Below are 23,567 nucleotides of genomic sequence, written 5' to 3'. Positions count from 1 at the left end.
GGTTTTTGTCCAAAAAATCTAACCATGCTTTAAAACTCTCCACAACTTAATCTGTCTGGTGAGTTCCTTCATGACGGTGTTTTTCACTGGTGTTCTCCAACTTTATATCGGCAGTAAAATACACATAAATAAATTTGGATTGTTTTTAGAGGTGTCAATGTACAGGGGATAAATACAAATGTACAATACACTTTTGACACTTGAATATATTTGAAAGCTGTATAATTTTGTATTGGGCTCAAACAACTTTTTTTGACAAAGTACCACCTAAAAAAATACTTCCTTCCCCAACAAAAAAAAAAAAACAAACAAGTCAGGTTTTATTTCTAAAATCATATTTGCTGTTACCTGTCAACCACTGTAACATTGACACTGTGCTTAAATATAAGAAGAAAAAAAACGATGTAGTTGTTCGATTTAAATCTACAGTAAATTGATTTATTTTTATTTTGCAAAAAAACAAAGAAGTTAAGTTGTAATGCAAAACACAAACACACGATCGTATCTCCGATTGCCCATGGCCGACTACATCATTGGCAAGGGGAGAGCTTACATTTTACCTTTCAAAGTCATAGATACATAGACACTCATGCGTACTGCGCCTTGGACTGCCCTGATTATGAGGCAAATGAGGGATGCCACTAGGATTGGCCGAGACAATAATTTTTCCATCCCACAGAGGCACACAAAGGTGTCAACACCCCATTACGCTCAATTCTCCCAGCGCAAAGTCGAGCAAAATACCAAAAGAAAGAAAATTACACCCATGCGCACTCTTAGACTGTGTGTTGCGCTACACGAAAATAGGTATTATGTTCTACTCTAAATACATGAATATAATAGGCAGTTGACAGTGTTAACGTTAGCATGTTGGCTTGGCCCTGGGCAAAATTTATTGTGCAACCCTGATGTAAAGTCTGTATTGGAGTTTTACTTTGTAATTGTAATATGGATCCATACATGCATCAAGTACTTTTCAGAAACTGACAGATCTCAGAAACGAACACATGAACAAAAACACTAGCAAAAGGTGTGTACACCTGATATCCACACACACAAGCATGTTTTGCAAACGGATGAAGCCACTGTCACTCCCGAAATGCTGAAATGGCAACTCTTCCCCACGTAAGCAGTTTTTCCTGCCCTGGTCCAGTAATTATATTTCCCGCATCAGCCAACACCTTCCCGTCGGTGACCTCTGTAAATAACACTAATAAAGCTCACCGGTGTGGCTCCCAAAGAACGTCCACTTGTCACTCAGTGTGGCCTGGGCCGCCATGGTGACATGGGCCATCGCCGGGGAAAGAGGGGACGTGGCCAGAGGCCTGGTGGCGTCTGTGTCTGCAGAGCCTCCGACAATGCACCCCTCTGACAGCTTTGCATAATTCATCTTGTTGAGGCGCTTTCCTGCTCTCTCCTGGCTGTCGGTGCTATGAGTATATTGGGCGGGGGGTCGAGGAGGGAGTCAGGGCAGCATTGCATCAGATGCTGGCTGTTTTCCCCACCCCCCACCGTATATTTTTGGAGTGCAACGCATTGCCCATACTCTGTGAATTTTGAATGTCATCGCAACCAGATCGTCTTCTCCTTGGTGGAGGCTCAACACCTGAATCCATTTCACTCCATTCGTCAGGCTCACTTACGCTTCCAGTACATTGGGGGGGGGGGGGGGGGGGGGGGGGGGGGGGATGCAGGAGCGTTATACAATCCCTGCTAGTTAACTTTTTTTATGTTAAGCAAATGAAAAAAAGTCCAAACTGATTTGCACCAACTTTATAGACGGGGTGTAGGTGACATGAGAGGCCAATGCAATTTTGCCAACGACTTGAGTGTGAATGTACTGATACTACAGCTGCCAACTATTAAGTAGAGAGTCCATATTTGGTTACGGCTAACACTAAACGCTGCCTTGTGACGCCGTGACATTGAATCTAATCAATCAAAGCTCGCTGGCAAACAAGCCCAACGGTAACCGAAAGCTAACTTGCTGAGGCTCACTCCAATTGCTGCTAGTAGTAAGGGCAGTGACCCATAGTGAAGCTTCATCGCCATATTATTATGTCCAATAATGCACATAGAATCATAGAAAGACAAAAGCCACACTGCACTGTGTCGTTACTGTCATAATACTTGTAAGCCTCGCTAACATCTACATTATTGGCCTTTTGATAACAGGTATGCTGCTGTTTGGTGTTGGCAGCTTGCTGTTCTATCGCAAAATTCAACCGACGGGAGCGGCTCTATTGGAAGTGAAGAAGCTGCCGGTCACTCTGGATGGCTTGGCGCGAATGTCCAACACTCAGACTCAAGCGGTGACTGAGCTCAATCGCAATATTGTTGTGATTTTGGAGCGACTCCGCGCGATCGATAATACCATGGAGACGTTGGAATCCACGTTGCGGAAAGAATTTCTGGATCAGACTGATCGGCGCCACTTAGGAGATACAGACCAAGGACTCAAGGCTGTGTGGAATTGTTGGCGGCCGTCTCTCCAAAACAAACAACGCTATCTGGCCTTTCCCCTGGATGGAAATACGCACGGAGTCGAGGGCCCCCACCACCCCCTCCTTCTCGGCCATGGACTGATAAGCCGGGACTGTCTTCATGATGAGCAGACCTCGACGATGCAGCTATGACCTGCACACGCATACACTTACACAACTGGACAACCACACGCGCATACACATCCTTGTTATCACCGTCTTCATCGCTCCGATTCTTTTTCCCCCGTGACGTGGTTCGATAGTGCGGAGCGCAACGGTGGACCGTGCGGCTGGTCATGACGGCTGCGTCGTGGTTAGTGGAATGTCACAGGAACTGTCAATGGAACCCCCCAACGGAAGCATCGATGAACTGTCGGTGGAACAGTCACTGGATGCCTCAATGAAAATGTCATGTATGTACTTTGTAAGAATCATAATGGCACAAATACAGTACGATGACACACATTGCCCATAAAATCGGAAGTCGTCTATAAACATGTTGCTCGTTTTTCTTTTTTATTTGTTTGTTTGTTTTTTAAGGGGAGGTTCGGTAATTTTGGAGAAATGGAAGACTTTGCCTTGAGCACATTGTCTTCAACTTTGTGAATTTTGGACACAGTCAGAACCAGATTGTGTTCTCCTCTGTGGAAGCTCAATGCCTGAAACCATTTGACTGGATCCAATGTTCTATGAGGCCACCATGTGATTTGACAATACTCCAAAAGGCTTACTGCACAAATACATATTTAAAGACAACTGTAAATTAAACCAAACACCTCTTTCATGACATAAAAACAAACAAAATACATTTTGGTACATTTGGGGAGATCTTGGGTGAAGGACAAGAAGTGTCCGTTTCATCCACTAACCAGCCACTCTTGTTTGTGGATGAGAACAAAAAATGGTGGTCATTGTTGTTGTTGTTGTTTTGTCTTTTTTTTTTTTAAATAATAATAATAAACCCAGACATTTGACTGCAAAATACTCATTCTGTACTTTCCTCAAAAGAAAAAAAAACAAATATTGATGTTACAATTTCCTGAATAGTAGAAAACCTGCCGCAATTGGACATTCCAGAAAAGAAAAACTTTTGATCTTGAACTTTCCCGAAAAGGAGGCAACATTTGGAAGTTGCAATTTACAATAAGGACAAATTGCGGTCGTGGATGTTGCACTTTTCTAAGAAGTTAAACTCATTAATTTTGATGCACTTTGCTTTCGGTATAGGATTTAAGCTGTTGGGTCATTTTAGATTTGTATAAATGTTGTATTCATTCTATATAATTTTCTTTTGTGAAAACAGTTCATTTTTTTAGATCATGTACATTCCTTGCTTTTGAATTTGTGAGTCATCCCAAATTTCATGAAACAGTACAAAGAGTTCCTGAAGTTGTTGTTGTTGTTTTTTTTTTTTTATTATGTTGAAGCATAACAACCGAAAAGTGCTCTGTTACACATGAAGCCATAATTTTGTTTTGGGTGGATTACTATAATCTTACAAGAACAGCAACAGCAAAGCCATGCGGGTTAAAAAGAAAGCATGACAAGGCGGCAGTAGAAACAACAGAAGTTGACTGCATTTACAAAGCAATTCAATTGCAGCTGCCCGCTCTTGTTTCCCCAGTGACCAATGATCTTACTCCGGGCAGGAAGATGATGAAATTTTGTTGCTAAATCTCTTGTTTCACCCCCACGCCGAGGATACGCCAGGGACACGAATCTTGGACACTACAAAAATACTACACACATATGCACAACACATCACATCCAAACCAATTTAATTGTTTGCTTTATTATTATTATTTTAGCACCCATGCAAGCGTTGCATAATAAGCTGAGAGGGGATGTTTACAGCATCCACAAATAACCCTTCACCAGTAGCACAATGACTTGTATTCATTCATGCAACCTTAAAAAAACAAAAATAAATAAAACGCTTCACAAGTGTAATTGCGCTGCATGGACAACTGAAAGGGGGAAAAATGCATTTTGATAAATGTTACTGCAGCAAAACACTCCTTTCAGTACTGAGCCATTATCGACTTGCAATTTTTTATACAGCTGACAGCCTGAATTGAGCCAGCCAGTATGTTATACACTTATAAATAATTTGACTGCCGTTTTATTTACCACCATGGACCGGCTTAACTATTCATCTTCTTTATACATTTATACTGTTTGAATCCATCCGACTATTACATGTAAATAGATTAAACAGGAGGACAGATTCAGTATATTCAGTCATATTAAGAAAAAAAAAAGATCGATTTGCATAAAACTTTGTAGAAGGCTCGCCAATGTCACTGTCAATTAAAATGTTGATGAAATTGTTCATGGAACTGATGGAAAATTGACACAACCATCGCTTGTGTTCTGCACATTTCTATGTGACTAATTCTCACATGTGACTTTCTTAATACTGACTGACGAGACTGTTGAGTAGGTTTCTGGTTGGCGAGTTTTTGTTTGACTGGTCCGACCACTCTGAGGACGAAAGAAAACTATGGTAGTCAGATACTGTATCTGACAGAGCAGAGTCTATGTGAACATAGTGAACATAAGTGGGCGTAAATTACACATGTATGAAAGAGAAGCTAAGACTGCTCTCTGGTTGTCCGTTCTTGCAAGAATTTCAAATTATCTTATCTTAGCTTATTAGCTTATCCAGGGCTCCTAGATACCATTTAAGTCATTTTAACTCAAAACTATGATTGGAAGCATCAATGAAACTGGCAGGTGAACTGTCAGTGTAACTGTGGATGGAATTGTCAAGGGGACAATCAATTCAACAATTAATGCATCCGTCAATGGAACCACCAGTGAGACGGTTGATGCATCTGTCAATGAGATTGGTAATGGAACCATCAACAAAACTGTCAAATAAACGTCACCTGAATCATCCATAGAATTGTCGGTGGAACCTTCAATAGAACCGTCAAAGCGACAGTTGATGTATCTGTCGATGGATTCAACAAAACTGCCAATCGAACAACAAATGGGACCACCATTACAATGAAACCCTCAATTCAAACATCAATGGACTATCATAGGAAGCATTAATTGGCCTTTGGTGGAATTGTGACCCCACTCTGAGTCATCATGGCATCACCTGTCCTGTAGTCCTAAATAACTAGCAGACTGGCAAAGAAAGAACTTTTTTTTAACACATTGGCCTTGCTGAAGGTCGGCACTTCACTGGGTGTCATTCTGCGTATGGTCGTTAGCGTGCTATCAGAGATCAGCCCATTTCATTCAATGGATGGAAAATTATTTATTAACTACAAGGAATATATCTTTGTTCCTTAGTGACAGCAATAATAGCCAAATGTTGTTCAACTAGATAGTAATTAAATGTGTATCCAATTTTAACGACATTTTCTTGGTGTTGTGCCATCACATTTCTTTCTAATGTAAAATACAGTACCTTGACGAACGAGAGACCTAAACAACAAGTTCCAAGCTGCCGTGTGGTTGACATTTTGCTTTGTGTGGTCAGCCAAAAATATGAATTCTGGGCAAGCTTCAATTAGATATGCCATCACTCAAGTGATGTGAAAAAAAACCTGAAAGTACCACAATGTCCTTACAAGTGAGCAAGGAGAGCAATCACCACCGATGCACTTTTAGCTGTACATGCAATGGCACAAACAGTCAAACACACATACCCGGTATTAAAAATGAGAACACTTGCCAGGAGCTGCTTTTGGGCAAACCTCATATCAAGTTGTTCACATACTGTACAGCACAATCAGTAGGCCGCGTCCCTTCGAGTCATACATAGATACAGATAATTACACTTTCTAGAAATAGATTAGTTCTAGACATTCTCTCTAAATTTTATGCTCTACGGCACTGTTTTAAATCATCAAAAACAAAATGGTGGATGTGTTTGGGTGGCTGGAATGGATTCATTTCAATGGGAATAAATGATTCCATATACAGTCAAACCTCAGTTTTCGAACGTCTCTGTTCTCAACCAAATCGCTATTCGACCAAACATTTCGAGTTTTTTATGCCTCGGGTGACGACCGAAAATGGGTTCTCGAACAAACTGAGCGCACTTGAATGCGCCACTTGACTCCTCTCGTCTTCCTTACACGAGGAAGTGACGCTTCCTCATGTAGCGTTCCATTACGGACCAGACGTGTTGTATAAAGATTTTTTTTTTTAAAAAAGAGCGTGGTTTCGGTTTTCGAACAAATCGGTTTTCGAACAGCCTTCTGGAACAGATTATGGTCGAAAACCGAGGTATGACTGTAATTCAGTAACAAGCTTGGTCATAAAACAAATTAAACTCTTCAGTCAAGGCAACCCTGTACTGTGCCGTTTCTCATGATTTCAACAACAATATATATATATATATATATATATACACACACACACACACACACACATACATTTTTTTTATGAGGCTTGTACACATGAATGGCATTGCAGGTCTTTTCAATGAGTAATACCAATAATTTGTTGCTTTTTATTCAGTTCCAAATGTTCAATTGAGCATCGGGCTCATCTGAGGTCAAATGTTACTCCAAACACATTTGAAATGCGGCCGGCGTCGCGCCAAGACTGTGAGCAGATGCATTTTCAATGGAGGAAGATGGAGGGAGATTGGGGGGGATCTCAAAGTGCTGACGCCGGGTGCAATTTGATTGCACCGCGTGCACACTGCAAACTGGAAGGGCGTGCAGCGGCAAAATGGGGCGGCGGCCGTCGGAGCGGGTGGGTGAGTATACGTTGGAACCAGCCTCTAGCACAATGGCAGCAGACAACGAGAGCGAACTAAAGCGGGGTGCAGGGGGTGAATGCTGCAATGGCGGTGCAACAATCATACAGATACCCGTAAATAAAACATCATTTGAAGACATTTCTTCCCCCTACTTTATAGAGAATATTAGATCGGCTTTGTTTTATCTTAAGGCATCCCCCAAAAAATTAAAATACATCAAGTTACCGGAGGATTTTATTCATCGCTTGTCAGCGTTTTAAGGAGAATTTAGGTCACCGCCGCGGATCGCCGTCAGCATACCAAGAGACTGCGGGCCTTATTAAAGAAACATCAATCTAAAAATTTAGCAACGTCGACGCTGGCTTTTTCGACGTCCTTTGTCGGCTCAACCTCAAAATGAACACACACTCCCCTCCCGTGTTCCCATCACACAAGCACACCGGCAGTGTGGTGGACAAGCGTTAAAGACGACGCATCGCTCCCCACTGAGCTGTCCGGAGACCACAAAAGAACCGACTGGAGATGCCTGGCAGGTCCACACAGAAAACTGTGGGGTTTGATGTGGCTTTGTGTGGGACAAGAGACTTGGGTCCAGATGTTTACAGTCACATAAGGCCGTCCATGTTCACACCAATGCATGAGGTTTTTTAGAACCCGAGCACCAGGCAGTTCAAAGGCCCTCTTTATTCTGATGAATCGCCTTTTAGGGGTTCTCAACATACCTGAAAACGTTCTTTTTTTTCCAAGTGCGAACTTTGTCGGGAAAGCCACCATGGCGAACAAAATACTCCTCCCCAAATTGACTTTAGTAGCTCTCCCTGGAAAGGACAAATTAAAAAAAAAAAAGCCCCTAGCACAAGTTTGACCAATGAATGGGAAATTGGTGTGACATGTCTATCATAAGTGAACATGATAAAGGGTCAAGGACCCATGTTTGATGTTTAACAGGAAGTCGAGCATTTTGATTCAAAGCAGTCATCTTGGGGTGAATTTCAGGGTTACTCCAACAAGGAAATGTGGTCAAATGAACCCAAACCAGAAGCAGATACACTGAAAAAAGATTTTGTTGAATTTACTCATTTCAATTTTGTCAAGTGGTTGCACAAAATAAAATGATCTGAATCCAGATACATTCTAAGTATCTACATGAACAATATATCTAGCTCCAGGTGATTTTATTTTGTGATGTTACAAAATAAAATTCAGTAAATTCAAAGGCATTCTTTTCAATGTAGCTTAAAAACAACAAAATGCCAGACACTAGTTTTTATATATTCATAGAAAATTGGATGGACATAGCAATCAAAAGAAGACAGACAAATAAAAGTCTCAAGGACCAATGCAGCAGTTGTTTTGAAAAACTCCAAAAGACGGAAATCACCCACATCAGCCCCAATTTGAAACAGGTTTCGCAAAACAAACAGCACGCCAATGCTAACCTCTGACATTTTTTTTTCTTCTTGCATCTGATGTGGGCAGAAGATGGCATCAAAGTGTAAATCTCATGTATTTTTGGTCAGCCAAAAAAAATAGCCGCCCAACATGAAATTCGCTGAAAATGGCTGGCATAACCAAACAAAGAAATAAGTGTCACAGAGCTATGCATTGAATGAAACAGGAAATTGGCTCCTTGGATTGAGGAAGCCGTCTTGGGTGTCATCCAAAGCTTGTGCTTTGACAAAATTCCACAAAGAAGGGACCCCGCAAGAATGTTTCCTCTTTTCCTCCATTCATTGCTCTTGCAAAATTCAGGGAAACGACTTTCTTCTGGATTGTAATTTGCTATAATGGTCAAACAGTTGGAACTAATCGTACACTTTGAAAATGCGTTTTAAATTGGAGATATTTTGGTTGGTATTTTTGTCCGCAGAATTGAGGGGAAATCATTCCAAAAACACCCAGCACGCCTCATCTGTATGTTTGAGATGACTTGGAATGGCATAATGGTGATAGAACCAAGCAGAGAGAGCAAAATACATGCAGCGTATGTTCCCCTCTCACATCTTTGCCACACTTGCTCTTGACCCAGAAAGTCCAGCAGAGCACGGCGAGCCATAAACGTTCATCTGTTGGTTAGCGGCCCGCGTGGTCCCGCGGCTAATCGCGAAGCTCTCCACTCCATCACAAACAATAGTGTATGTGATCTTTTTAATAGTGACTGCTCACACACTCATACAATACATAAATCCAACACGATCATGCAGAACAGAACACACGAGGTTGCGCAGCCAGCGTGCGGCGGCTGCTGCGGACGTTGCCTGGGCGACGCAACTTCCCCTGCTCCAATGAAAATGCTGAGACGTGTATAATGATGCCTCAGATGTAATTTAGAAGCCTAATAGTCTTGGACTTAATCCTGCCAGCTTTCCATTGATTATAAAGGTTGAGTCATTTGGGACCAGAGTGTTTGACAAACAGCAGACATTGTATCTACAAATGCCATTTTATTGCTTTTTATCTAACTTTGAATTAAATACCATAATGTCAGTGTACTTCATCTTCTATTGAGATAGTAAGTGGTTCCTATGAATCTCTATTAAATGGTTTCAGTGGGGTGTGGTGCATAGGCATGGTTGGAAACTGCCTGAGCAAAACACGAGGGACAAAATAATAACAACAGCTTTCAGCTCAGAAGTTTGTGTTGTGAAGGACATGGAGGGAAAGCAATGGGCAACATGACTCTAAAATGGCTGCTTCAAACCAAGCTGAAAGACTGTATTTTAAGGAAAAGCCTCGAGACTTTTTAGTGGGTCTACTCATGATCGACATTTGTACAGTGAAACTCCTCTACAACAAAATTATGTTTGCCGCAAGAAATTTTTCACAACAAATTTTATCTCAGACGTAAACACGGACACGCACAAAAAACATATATGTGTACTTTTAATTTTATTCCAATAGTGCATAAGTATGAGCATACACTTATTTGACACTTCATATAGCCAGCGTAGAAAGTAAAAAAGGAAAGAAATTGCTAAATTTCCGATCAGCATTTACTTTCACTTGCATCAATTTCTTGCATATTGTATTTTATTTTGCTACCTCCATCTTTCATTTTCATTACCTTTATCCTGTCTTCAAGCGTTAAAGCTTTTCTTTTCTTAACTCCTTGGTAGGCAAAGGTCCGTTTTGTCGCCATTTTAGCAATGCAACGTTCGTGCTGCGTCTGAAACAAATACTTCCTGTACTACTGCGCATGTGTAAACCAGTGTGGTGGCTGCTGTTGCAGTTTCCAAACGAAGCGGTAGAGGTCGCTATGGCATGCTGAGGTTGGATTAGACCAGGGGTGCCCAAACGTTTTTGACCAAAGATCTACTTTTCGATCAACCAACCTCCCGCGATTGACCCGTTACCGCGCACGCGCGCACACACACGCATACCATGATGAGCAATAGCCTGACGCCAAGGCATACGATGCACTTAGGCAGCCTGTTAACAATCGTAGCTCACGCGTACCATTTTAAAATGCTTCTCTTGGCCCTCCAGATTTTCATTCTTTGACCGTTGTAGGGTGAGCAGAAAAGTGGGAATGGCTTTCATACATGAAAATGTTTTCACACTGGGGGTTATTTTCACCCATGTAGGTTTTGTTGTAGAGGAGTTACACTGCACCGAATTTCAAGATGCTAAGTGACACTGGCAGAGACAATGCGGAACTGAGTTATTAGTTTCGTGTTTTGTGGAAAGCTGTCAAACTTCGCGACCATGCTCCGCCCACATTCAATGAAGAAAAATTCAAATGATTGTGAAACCTTGATTTTTGAAGCATATTTGGGTTTGTTTTTAACTCACCTTGGAAATTGCTGTGTCGTTTCAGCCATGGCTTCTGAAACTTTTTTGTTATATATGGACGGTTAAGACTAGATTTCGTGTTGATCATTGAAAATTTTTTCCCAAAATGTGTTTTGTTGTTATTAGAATTTTGTGGGATCAGGTGGACTTTGGAAGGCAGTAGTCAAATTTCACTTTGATGCCTGACCCACACACGATGAGAAAATTGGAAATATGTCTAAATTTTGCATGTTCGATCTCTCTAGTACAGTAGTACCTTCATACGAAATTTTCTAGTTATGAAACAGGAAAATATTGCCTCTTGTTACGAAAGAACATTTCAAGATAGAAAAGGTAAAAACACAATATGGCCTGCTAGTCGCAGCTCCGATTTTCCTGAACACAACATATTTATATCTGCTCTGCTATTGGCTATTACCGAGCATCATCCTGGCAAAAAGGGACTTCTACCGTATGTGTATGGATAGATAGATAGATAGATAGATATGTGTCTATGCAGCGTCCTTGTTATTCGCCCCTCTGGCTATGGGGTGTTCCGAGTTTTACGTAAATGCGAATCACCCAGAAAAAGTGTACACCAGTCGCTCGCTATGCTGATGTTTACCTTGGACATTTTCGAAGCATTGTTAAAAGCCGACAAAAGCGAACGACTTTAGATCCGTTCTTTACAAAACGCCAGGCAAAAACCACTTGTGAGAGACAACATGAACTCAAGAAGGCAAAACAAACGGTGAGGACGAAGCAAATGACCATAATTGTTATTCTTCACTCTTTGTTTTTGACATTATGCACAACTCATTGTGGAATGATCTAATTGTGACATGCATTCGTTACATATTTTGATGCATGTTTATGCTTTAGGAAACATTTATGTCTGAATTTTGGGGAGGGAGGGGGGGGGGGGGGGCTTGGAACGAATTAGGGCGTTTACATGGAAAACTCGTCTCGACTTACAAAATGTTCTCGAAGAAATTTCTTCCGGTACCAATTAATTTTGTAAGTAGAGGTACCACTGTATATGCAATTCAATCTAAGTGTACAAATCTCGAAGAAAATCTAGGACAATCTCCTCTTTGAAGAGCCTCTAAAATTACCATACAATGTTGGCTTTGAACCAAATTGACGGACTTGTTGTGTGAAAGTGAATTAAAAAATGTGAGTTGCTGTTGAGTTATTCGTAATGATCAGCTTCAAATCAAAATAGCAGAATTCCTGTATCGTTTCATGCATGTTTCTTGTGACTTTTTGCAGTCTATTCATGATGGACATGCCAACCAAATCTCATGTTGCATGTCTAATATTGTGAATTATCCAATTTGTTTACCTTCTCCGTAATCCTAAATGTGCCACCACTTGTTTTCCTATTTAAATTATTCATCAGGTCCTCGTGGGAGGAAATGCACTGTGTGAGGGAAGAAAAAAAATGTGCAAATCGCTAACGATATCTACACAGGCCATGTATTAACAGTAGCGGATTAGCAGAGCTGCAATTACATTGGGTAAATACGACACAGATGCCGCGGTGCGTCCGACTAGTTTGTCAGTCGACATTAACCTTGGTGCAATTGATGCTGCCGTTTGTCTGCCATCTCCAACTCATATAAAAAAAGGTCACGTCACCACCCTCAACACGTCCATCGACTTTACGCCATGCTCATTTTTACGCGGGTGAGACTGCTTGATTAGCTACAAACAATCTATCGTGCCTCTGAGAGCAAGCTGGCGTGGGTCCCCCAGGGCCCGATTGTTATCCCACACAATATTTAATTTGCTACGTGCGGGGACAAGAGGAACACCTAGAGTGTTTCTGGTGCCTCTATTCTGTATGAACTGTGATTTTTCTAATGTGCTATCCTTCTAATATTCCATTGTGTCTACACAACATTGCGGAGCTTTGGCATTTCAGAATCATTCACTCAAAATTGTCTTACTCTGTGTGAAACATGGGTGTGTTCAATACAAAAAAATAAAAGTTAGGCGGGTGACTCGAGATATGAGTTAAGTTTAACTCAAAACAATATCTCAAATCAGCTTGTGTATTGAAATGAATGGAAATGTCAATCCGTTCCCGCCCCCCATGTTTTCAAAAAAAAAAAAAAAAGAAAATGAATGCTTTATAATACTGTAATTTTGTAAAATCATAATTAAAAGAGGTGGCATGGTGGTCGACTGGTTAGTATACCTGCCTCACAGTGCAAAGGTGCAGGGTTCGATTCTGGCTCTGGACTTCCTGTGTGGAGTTTGCATGTTCTCCCCATGCCTGTGTGGGTTTTCTCCAGGTACTACAGTTTCCTCCCACATTCCAAAAACATGAATGGCAGGTTAATGGAACACTCAAAATTGTCTTTAGGTTTGAGTGTGAACCCGAATGGTTGCTCATCTATATGTTCCCTGTGATTGGCTGGCAACCAGTTCAGGGTCTCCCCTGCCAACTGCCCAAAGACAGCTGGGACAGGCTCCAGCACGCACGCGACCCTCGTGAGGATAAGTGGATCAGCTAATGGCTGAATGGATAATTAATAGATTGTAGAGTTACACGTTTTTTCCTCTAATTCAATGGACATTGTGCTGCTCCTTCTGGTTTGAGCACTTTCAGCACCTGGGGCATGGATGATTTCCTGGCTCATTGTGGTTGGGAATCATGGTATGCAAGGGACATGTTTTCAGAGATATTTGAGAAAATACCATATTTTTCTGACAAATAAACCTAGCAAAGACAGTACATTTTGTGTGTGTGCGCAAATGATAGCATCTACGAATGAAGGTAACCACACCATTTTTTGCTGATAGGTGATAGAGGCTTGCATTTATTTATTTATGGAAGTCTGCAATTGGGGCACCACATTTATCTGACAACCCCACCCCCCACCCCAAGGATAGTACACTTTAAACTAATTGCACCGTTAGTTTTTGTTCAATATTTTCCACAAAACAGCTCGAAAGTTCACTCCATTCATCTTCATTTCACTTTTAAATATCATTCAGTGTCTGTAAAATTCAACTCTAGCAGCAAGGTTCACTTAGCAAAATGAAACTTGGTAGGCATGTCTATCCTCAGGAGACCCACAAAAAAAGGCCACATTTTAAGATGAAATTATCTACTGATCAGAGGACATTCAAACTAAAAAACTCATCTTGCAGGTTTTGTTTGATTCCTACCAAACTTGAACCATATAAACAAGACAAGAGGCTGATACCAAATTTCAAGATTTTGTTCGTGTATGGCTCACGATAAAACACTAAACTACAAAAGGTGAAGTTTTGAAAATTCAGCCCCCAGAGCAGAGTTCACTTAGCAACACTAAATTGCGGGGGTGATGACGCATGATCTTGGGTGGAAGGCAGTCTCTAAGTGCCCACTACGCAGCGGCCAACTTTACAGTATATCATGCACAAATGGAGATTTTCCTGCAGCTGCTTTTATGTGTACTTTGTGTCCTGCACAGACTCGAGAGAGTCCGTGCTTCCGTCAAGTACATCGTGCGCTACTCCTGCGCTGAATTTAAAGGGAATGAGGGGAGCCGCTTCGATTTGCCAGGAATCAAGTCGGCTGTGTTCACGCCCACAAGGATGCAAACACCCATTTCTAACTTCACCCATCTAAGAAAATACCAAAAGAAAGAAAACTCCACCCAAGGGCACAAGATTGCAATTTTGCGGGAGACTTCGGCTGGGCATGAAAATGGCGCCTATGAAGTCTTCCATCTTGGTTCATTTTAGGATCGTATTAGCCAATTCATGGGTCATTCATGGACAAGCTCAACAATGAAATTTGGTTGGATTGCTACCAAAGTTAATCCATGTATACTGAAACAGATGTGAAGAATTTGAGATGTTGTCATTGCATGTAGGAGGAGGGAGGCAGCATTTTACGTCAAGTTTCACAACTCGCCGTAAAAGACAAAACCAATAACTCTCCAAGGTGGACATTTGAAAACTCAGCAACCGCAGCTAGGGTCACTTGACAAAGTGAAATTTGGCAGGCCTGTCTATGTTGAGTAGACCAATGCAAAAATCTCCACAAGCCATGCCTAAAAAGACACAGAAGTGCATTTTGGTTTGAAGACATCATTTCAAGATCATTACGGCCAACTTCCAACTCATCCAAGAGATTTTATCCGATTGCTACCAAATTTGAACAACTCTATGTTTACTAGACAGATGAGTGATGCCAAATTGTGAAACACGAGACTTTTCATTTTTGTATAATGGCAAGTGCATGCATGGCAGTGAGTTTGGATGACTGGTCTTCGAACACTAAACACAAGTAAGTGTGCTTCACAGTGTCAGTCAATTTGCAACATGAAATCTAGGAGGCATTTCCAAGTGAAACTTTAACCTTTATCCACATTTGCTTAACGGCATTCTGCTAAAGCTGTCAAAAACGATCTGAGTCGCACAAGGTCGACATCGGAGCCGACGGTAACACAAGCAGCATGGCAAATGTTCCAAATGTTCAATATGGGCCAATAAGTGTCAGCCCAACGCCTCGCAAACCAAGACGGAGGGCCTTCCCGGTGAGTTTGGAGACATTTTCCACGCCGATGGCGAAAGGATGACAATATCCGTCACGTTTAAACAATCAGTGCAGACACTTGCCCGACCGTGATCAAGGTAAATGACAGCGACGTGTGCCTCCCGCAGGGGGGGTTAACAAGCATCTCGCCAAGACGTGAGTAAGAGCTCTCATTTTTGTTTCTTTCTTTGTTTCTGGTCTCAGAGAAAAAAAAAAACAGAGGCCACCGTGACCTCCGCTGCAGGGCCACTTTGCGACGAAGGCTATAAATCAATGGGGCCCGTAACACACGCACTTCTCTGACGAAATCGGATCAAGCGCTCGCGTAGCGAAGCACTTAGAGGACTTCTTCCTCAATCCTTCATGCTGGGGACTCAATAAAAGGCAAAAGGAAAGAGGGGGTGGGAAATGTCCAGACTTGACTCTGTGGCAGTCGCAATCACATCTGGAATCGCTGCACTTGTACTCAAATGAGATCAAAGTACTAAAGAGCAGCTGGGACCAGCCCGAAGAAGCCATTTTCTTTCGCAGAGGGGGCGCAAGAATAAAAGACCAGGCCAAAGTGTTGCATTTGGGCCTGGTTACCTTCTGCCTTTGATACTTTATGAACAAACAAAAAAAGAGAAAAAAAAAAAGTAAATCCTCCCAAATCAAAATCCACAGAATATGGAAGTCGAAGTAATACATTTCTGGGTAACACTGCGGCCGTCCAAAAACCTTATAAACCTTAATAAAGTCTATATATGTGACATGACATTAAGTGTCAATAAAAATGAAGTTTGATACTCTCTCTATATTACCGTATTTTCACGACTATAAGGCGCCATTAAAAGTCTAAAATTTTCTTCAAAATGGACAGGACGCCTTATGATGCGGAGCGTCTTGTCTATGCGCTGAGTTCCAAAACCTGACTGACAGCCGACACGCTGTTTATATAAAGAAAGGCGGAAGTGACTGTGGACAGGCATGCGGCAAAGAAGTCGGCCAATCAGTGAAGGGTGGGCGTGTATATATACATATATGGAGAGAAAGAGAGAGAAAAGGCAGACGTGAGTGACAGGCATGCGGGGAAGCAGTCCGCCAATCAGTGAAGGGTGGGCGTGTAAGTGGACGTAAAGGGACGCTACAAGCAGGTACCAACACCTGTATAGAGTGTGGCTATGTGCATTGTTGCAAAACAACTTCGGTTTTGGTTTCTAAGAACCCCCGAAAATAAATTCTACAAAGAGACACGCCAAAGTTCAGCTCAAGTTCCATCGGTTATGCTTTTGGCATACGTGCCCATCTCACAGCAGCGGTGAAAAACCAAGTCAAGCAAATGAACTCTGAGCTTGCCGTTATTCCCGGAGGCTTGACTAAAGAACTCCAACCGCTGGACATCGGCATCAACCGGGCGTTCAAAGTAAAGTTGCGAGCGGCATGGGAACAATGAATGATCGATGGCAAACACAACTTTACAAAGAGTGAGAGGCAGCGCCGGGCGAGTTACGCCACAATTTGCGAATGGATTGTGTCTGCTTGGACGAATGTGTCTGCTTGCACTGTTGTTCGAGTTTTTGGCAAAGCCGGCATCATTTCTGTGGAGCCACATGGCAATGAGAGTGACTGACAACGAGAGGGAACACGGCGTTTTTGATGGATTACCGGTACTTGCACAATTGTTCAATTCGGATGCAGAGGATGAGGACTTTGATGGATTTCTGGGTGATGATTGATCGAAAAACGTGAGTACATTGTACGATGGCTAAATAAAATACAACGGAACTCTGTTTTGCTTCGTTGCCTTTTTAAAAACGTGTTTTTAGCTTGTATCTGTATGTCTTGGCATGCTACCGTATGCTACAAGCTAACGTGTTTTTAGCGTGCGCGCATGCATGCCGTATGTTTAAGCTGGCGTATGTTTTACCACTTTAAAATTGCGCCCAATAATACAGTGCGTTTTGTCTATGTGTAAAATACAGAAATAGCACCCATTAATGAGACTGCGCCCAACCATACGGTGCGTCGAATGGTCGTGAAAATACGGTACTTAGGTTTCATTTTGGGGCATTTTTACCTGTAATACAATTCAAGGCGAAATTCATGAATACTCATTTGCTCCCTTAAAACTGCTGGGTTAAACATTGGACCAATCAACAATTTGGGTCAATTTGACCAATCTCTGAGTTGTTTTGCACAAAGCAACCCAAATTTTGGGATTGTTTTGAACAAAACAGCCCAGAAAGTTGGATCAAATAGAGTAATGTAGTGGCATATTAGAGCAGGTGGATTTTTTAATGTCAGTAGACAAAATGTTGGGTCTCTGGGGTGCACAAGTCGTTGACACCTTGACACGGTTGCAGTGGGGTGAGAGGATTTTGTGTTTAGTCATATGACCATGCTCCACATACACACAGTGTATGAACTGTTGCCTCCACAAATGAAAACACTTTGCCTTGACTCGCTTTTTTGTCAATAAAATGTATAAATTGTGCTAGAATTCTTGAAATGTTTTAAACTGGGGGTGGGTGCACGGTATAGCTCCTTCAAGATGTTAAAGAACAAAAAAGTTTACTGTCATGGAGAAAGTTAATTTTTGTCAGATTTATGCCTCATGCCCCTCAATATTCAGCTCTTTTAATCGTTTTACAAACGTAAAAACAAGGTGACCAGTAAATACTATCAAACAGTTGCCAACATTTGTTAAGAGAATGGCGCGCCTCGAGATGAGCAATGCCCCCACCTGCTCTTAACCAGGAGAAGAATTGTCGTTTGTCACAGTAGCATTAGAGTGTAAAAATTATCGTTATGAGACTAGCTTGGAACTGGATCACACAAGTCATACACAACACATTCACTGGTTGTACAATCCAAAATAAGTCTTTTTAAATTTTTATCCATCCATCCATTATCCGAACCGCTTATCCTCACGAGGGTCGCAGGCTTGCTGGAGCCTATCCTAGCTGTCTGAAATGGTTGTCGGCCAATTGCAGACGAACAACCCTTCACACTCACAATCACATTTAATTGTACTTAGAGATGTCAATGAAACAAAAAATTCTTTGAAAAGAAACACTTCTTAAAAGACTATCAATGCATTTGTCTTATATTGAAATGTTTCATACAATTGAATTCTACTTAAACTAATGGACCAGATTGGAAAAAAAAAATGAAGCCACTTGAACGTTACACGGAGATGGAACATTCAATTCAGTGATTCTTCGTGCACCACAAAAGGAAGCCCGCTGACTTACCACACTCTCAATCACAGCTGTCGGCGATTTAAAATAATAATCATTTGTATTGTAATATGTTTGCCTCTGACAGGGTTTGGTCTTCATGTATTATGCAGGGACATTTTGAGACATTCCTCAGTGGAGAAAACACATGCCAGCAAAACCCAGGTATTAGCAGGAGGGGTGTATCTACCGGATTGTTTGGCCTTGGCGCAGGTCCAGGGTGTACAGTAGCATCAAATCAAACGAAGGACTCACTGGTGTTTTTGCGCGTGATCATGCGCACTTGAACACGCAGGCGCACACACACACACAAGTGCGCTACAACTAGGAACCATAAAATATGAATAATGGCGGGGCTGTAAAAAAATTATTAGGCAAAAAAAAGAAAGTGTGTTATACATCTGATCAACAAATAAATGAGGAAGGTTTATTTACTACAAATAAACAGAAGTAATCATATATATATATATATATATACACACACACACACACTTCTAAATAAAATGTAATTTTTTACTGCTGCAAAAAGGGAAAAAATGGGTATGTGAAAAACGGACTAAAATAAAGTGCATTTAAATTAATTGTAATTTTGAATAAAAAAATACATTTATGAGGAAAAGAGATTAAAATGACCAAAAACATGAAAGTAAAAATAAATAGTTTTGATAGAAATAAAAAAGATGTTTGAAAATCTAATAAAAAGTCCAAATATAACATCTAAATATATATTAATTTAAATAAAACTATAATTTGTCAAATTGATACAAACAGTCTTCATGTATAAATATAAATATCCATCCATCCACCCATTTTCAAATCCACTTATTCTCACAAGGGTCCGGGGCGTACCGGAGCCTATCCGGGCTGTCTTCGGGCAGTCGGAAGGGTACACCCTGAACTGGTTGCCACCCAATCGCAGGGCACACATAGACGAACAACCATTTCCACTCACAATCACACTCAGGACAATTTACAGTGTCCCATTAGCCTGCCGTGCATGTTTTTGGAATGTGAGAGGGAGTACGCAGAGAAAACCCACATGTGTATGGAAAGAACATGCAAACTCCACACAGGAAGGCCAGAGCCAGAATCAAACCCTTCACCTCTGCACTATGAGGTGGACATGCTAACTCGGTGAACACCATGCCGCCCTAGATATAACTAGAAAGTAAAAATATTCACTGAAAATAATTTGTTTTAATGATATTCAAAAATGGGGGGAAAAAATAATAACATGAAGTAAAATAATCAATCGGTAAATAAAAAAAAGTTCAATTCGTATAATAAAAATACATTTATGAATGTAAAGCAAAAATATATTAAATGAAAGGGGGTAAATAAATACATAAATAAAAAACACGTCATTTCAAAAAGTGGAAAACTAAATCCACCAATTATTAAAAAGTGAACAAAAAAAGTTGTGAAAAACACAAAAAAAGAAAGTAAGACAATCCCCCAAATAAACCATTTTAAGCGAAGTATTGGTGGGAAGGGCACCTTTATGGGACGTCACAGTTAACTAACTGTATGTGCTTATACAACACGTGCACCTCTCGTACGTGCGTTTAGTCTCACTCTCAAAGACTTTCCATTTTGTAGCATGATGGCAGTGTGAACCGACAGCACCGAGTAGACTTACTGTATGGAAAAATGGAAGACGATGAAACAGAACTGACCTGGCCGGTGTGCGAGGCGTGCGTACGCGTCAACTTCCAAACTTAGAGTGCGCGCACGGCAGCGGCAGCGGCGGCGTCCTCGCAAGCAGCCAAGTTCACCCGCGGAGCTCCATCCCGGAGGTGCAGGAAAGCAAGCGGGCACACGCGTGCGTGGAGATCGCCGCCGTAGATTGTGTAACTCTAAAATCTTCACGGTTAGTCCACAAAATGAAAAAATAAAATAAAATAAAATAAGACGTTTGTAGTGCTTGAGTATTCTGGTTTCCTGAGTCAGGAAAGGATGGAGGAGAGGCTCCGTCTTGCACAGCAGCTTCCTCCCGGAGCCGACTTGCACTCGCCAGCTGATCAAGTGCGCATCCCGCCGCTGCTCCGCCAATCAGAGCCCGGAGAGGAAAGACAGAGGGTGGGAGGGGGTGGAGCGGTGAGGAGGGTCCGAGTCTGATGATGATGGTGATGATGATGTTGATGACGACTACGACGACGATAGGAGGGTGGTGGTGTGCGGCGCAGCTGCGTTGAATTTACGAATAAGTGGCTTTGCACCCTGGAAGAGAAATAAATAAATTCAGATAGCACGCCAACAAGACAAACAGAAAAAAAAAAAGTTCGACAATGGGGACCAGTCTTGTCAAATGGTCGTGGAAACATTCAGATAACAAGAGACCGCATCACGTAAAACAATGAAAACACCACGTAAAATGTATCTTGAATGAACCAAATAAAAGAAGAATAAAAGAAAAGTCGAGTGAAATAAGTTAAATCAACATCAAGTTTAATCATGAACAGCAAGTAAAAAGACAAGAAAAAAAACATCCTGTCAATTAACAATATTAAATAACAAGTCAACTGAAACAAAAATGTACTATAATGTACGAAAAAAACAAAGCAATATAATTTTTAAAAAATCATGTTAAATTGTAGGCGGCCCGGTAGTCCTGTGGTTAGCACGTCGGCTTCACAGTGCAGAGGTACCGGGTTCGATTCCAGCTCCGGCCTCCCTGTGTGGAGTTTGCATGTTCTCCCCGGGCCTGCGTGGGTTTTCTCCGGGTGCTCCGGTTTCCTCCCACATTCCAAAAACATGCATGGCAGGCTGATTGGATGCTCTAAATTGTCCCTAGGTGTGAGTGTGGGCGTGGATGGTTGTTCGTCTCTGTGTGCCCTGCGATTGGCTGGCAACTGATTCAGGGTGTCCCCCGCCTACTGCCCGGAGACGGCTGGGATAGGCTCCAGCACCCCCCGCGACCCTAGTGAGGATCAAGCGGTTCGGAAAATGGATGGATGGATGGATGTTAAATTGCTGAAATAAATCACAAAAATAAGAAAACAAAGTAAAAACAAGTATAATAATACAAAAGAAGAAAGAGAAAAAAACAAATCAACTGGCATGATGGGAAACCAAGTAAAATGGAAAAAAAATAAAGAAAAATTAAAAGGTTAATAATCAGAACACATTAAGTAAAATCCTCAGCATGAATGAGTAGTGATTATAAATAGGTTACATTTATGGGGGTAAAGAAGTGTAATAATGATATTATCTGTAACACAACGGAAAAATATTGAGTACAATTTAGTCATGAAAAACATCAACTAAAATTGACAGCAAAATTAACACAGTGAAAAACATTAAATACAATTACTTGATAAAAGGAACATTCAAATAAAACTGACAGGAAATAAGGATAATGAACCAAGGGCAAAATGGGCATCTAGTAAATCTATATTTTTGTTAATGAAATACTGCACATCAAAAAATAAAATACATTCCACATTTTTAAAACGTTTCTAAATACGTTTTAAAAAATTAATGTAATCTACTTGTAAATGTCAAAGAAAAATCATAAAAAACGAAGTGAATAATGGAACAAAAGCTGGAAAGTTAATTCAACTCTTCAAACAAATTAAGTAAAAGGGTGAACAAGTACAACCATTAATGGTTTTAAAATCAAACATTATTTTTAAAAACAAAAATAAATCAAGGAAAAACTTTAAAGAGCATTAGGTAAAAAATAAAGCCAACTAATCACAATAAAATCAAGTAAAACAATGTAACAAAAAACAACAACAACCAACAAATCGAGTAAAAACATAGAAATAACTAAATATAACGGTGGAAAACTACAGTTAAAAAAACGCATTACTGAAAATCAAACCAAATAATCCAAATTAAATCAGTAATGTCCAAGTAAAAGCACTGAACACGAATAAATGGGGGTGGGGGAATTCATGAAACCAAATGTTGAAAATCAAGTTAAATCATCAAATAAATACGTAAAGGTAAACCTCGAAGAAAAAAAATTACGTTTATGGAAGCAACTCAAGGAAACGGATGAAAAACAATTACCTATTTATTCTGTAAATTCAAGTAAAATAATGGTAAACTACAATGAAAATCATAAAAATGCATAAGGTGAAAAGAAAAAGAGGAAAACCCATCCAGCCATTTTCTGAGGAACAAAAAAAATCGAGTAAAATAATGAACATTTCAGAATAATATTGAAATGGTAAAAAAAAAAGAGAAATACAAACTCTAAATTAAAGCATGATAAAATACTAAAACCAAATCAGGTAACAATATTCCAAAACAATGATAAAAAAATACATTTTTAAATCAAGTAAAAAGTGGGAAAACTGTGGCAAATCAAGTAAAATAATTGAAAATAATCAAGAAGAATTATAACATTAAATACGATCATCTGCCTTACATGGGTCATTTATAAAAGAAAAACGCTTTATGCCATACAGTATGGATTAAAACTCTGTGTGACCTTACAGTAGATTTTTTGTTATTGTAAAGTGCCCTTGGGTGTCTTGAAAGGCGCTTATAAATAAAATCTATTATTATTATTATTATTACTATTACTAAAATGACCTTAAGACAAAAACATACCTCTCTGGCTCCATCTTATGCCTCTAATTCGAAAGTATTTATTCTTTTCGAACGAGTCCCGCCTTGACAATAATATCCTGTCAGAGGCAGTAGAGACAAAAAGCGTGACCAAAGTGTTGCCGCGTCGTCGGGGACAGCCAATAGCCTGGCTTTCCTTTGCTGGACCCTGTTTATTTCTGGTTTCACGCCCAAAAGAAGGAAGTGGACAGCTTTTTAGACAAAACAAAGGTAACAACACAATACTGCATCATGTATAAATCATGCTA

General features: G+C 40.7%; 1 protein-coding gene across 1 annotated transcript in view; it reads right to left on the bottom strand.

Moving 5' to 3' along the window:
• Nucleotides 1-20,757, bottom strand: part of LOC147208555 (teneurin-3) — a 230,472-nt gene extending 209,715 nt beyond the window's left edge. Inside the window, exon 1 of the mRNA XM_086137267.1 lies at nt 20,415-20,757. The gene's annotated coding sequence lies outside the window, so the exon portion shown is untranslated. The remainder of the gene's footprint in view (nt 1-20,414) is intronic.
• Between the last annotated feature and the right edge of the window lie 2,810 nt (nt 20,758-23,567).

Source organism: Hippocampus guttulatus, chromosome 2, assembly GCF_054856545.1.
Source record: "Hippocampus guttulatus isolate MCC_2025c chromosome 2, RoL_Hgut_1.0, whole genome shotgun sequence".
Classification (NCBI taxonomy): Eukaryota; Metazoa; Chordata; class Actinopteri; order Syngnathiformes; family Syngnathidae; genus Hippocampus; species Hippocampus guttulatus.
The sequence above is the reverse complement of the archived record's forward strand: the minus strand, read 5'-3'. Positions and strand labels throughout refer to the sequence as shown.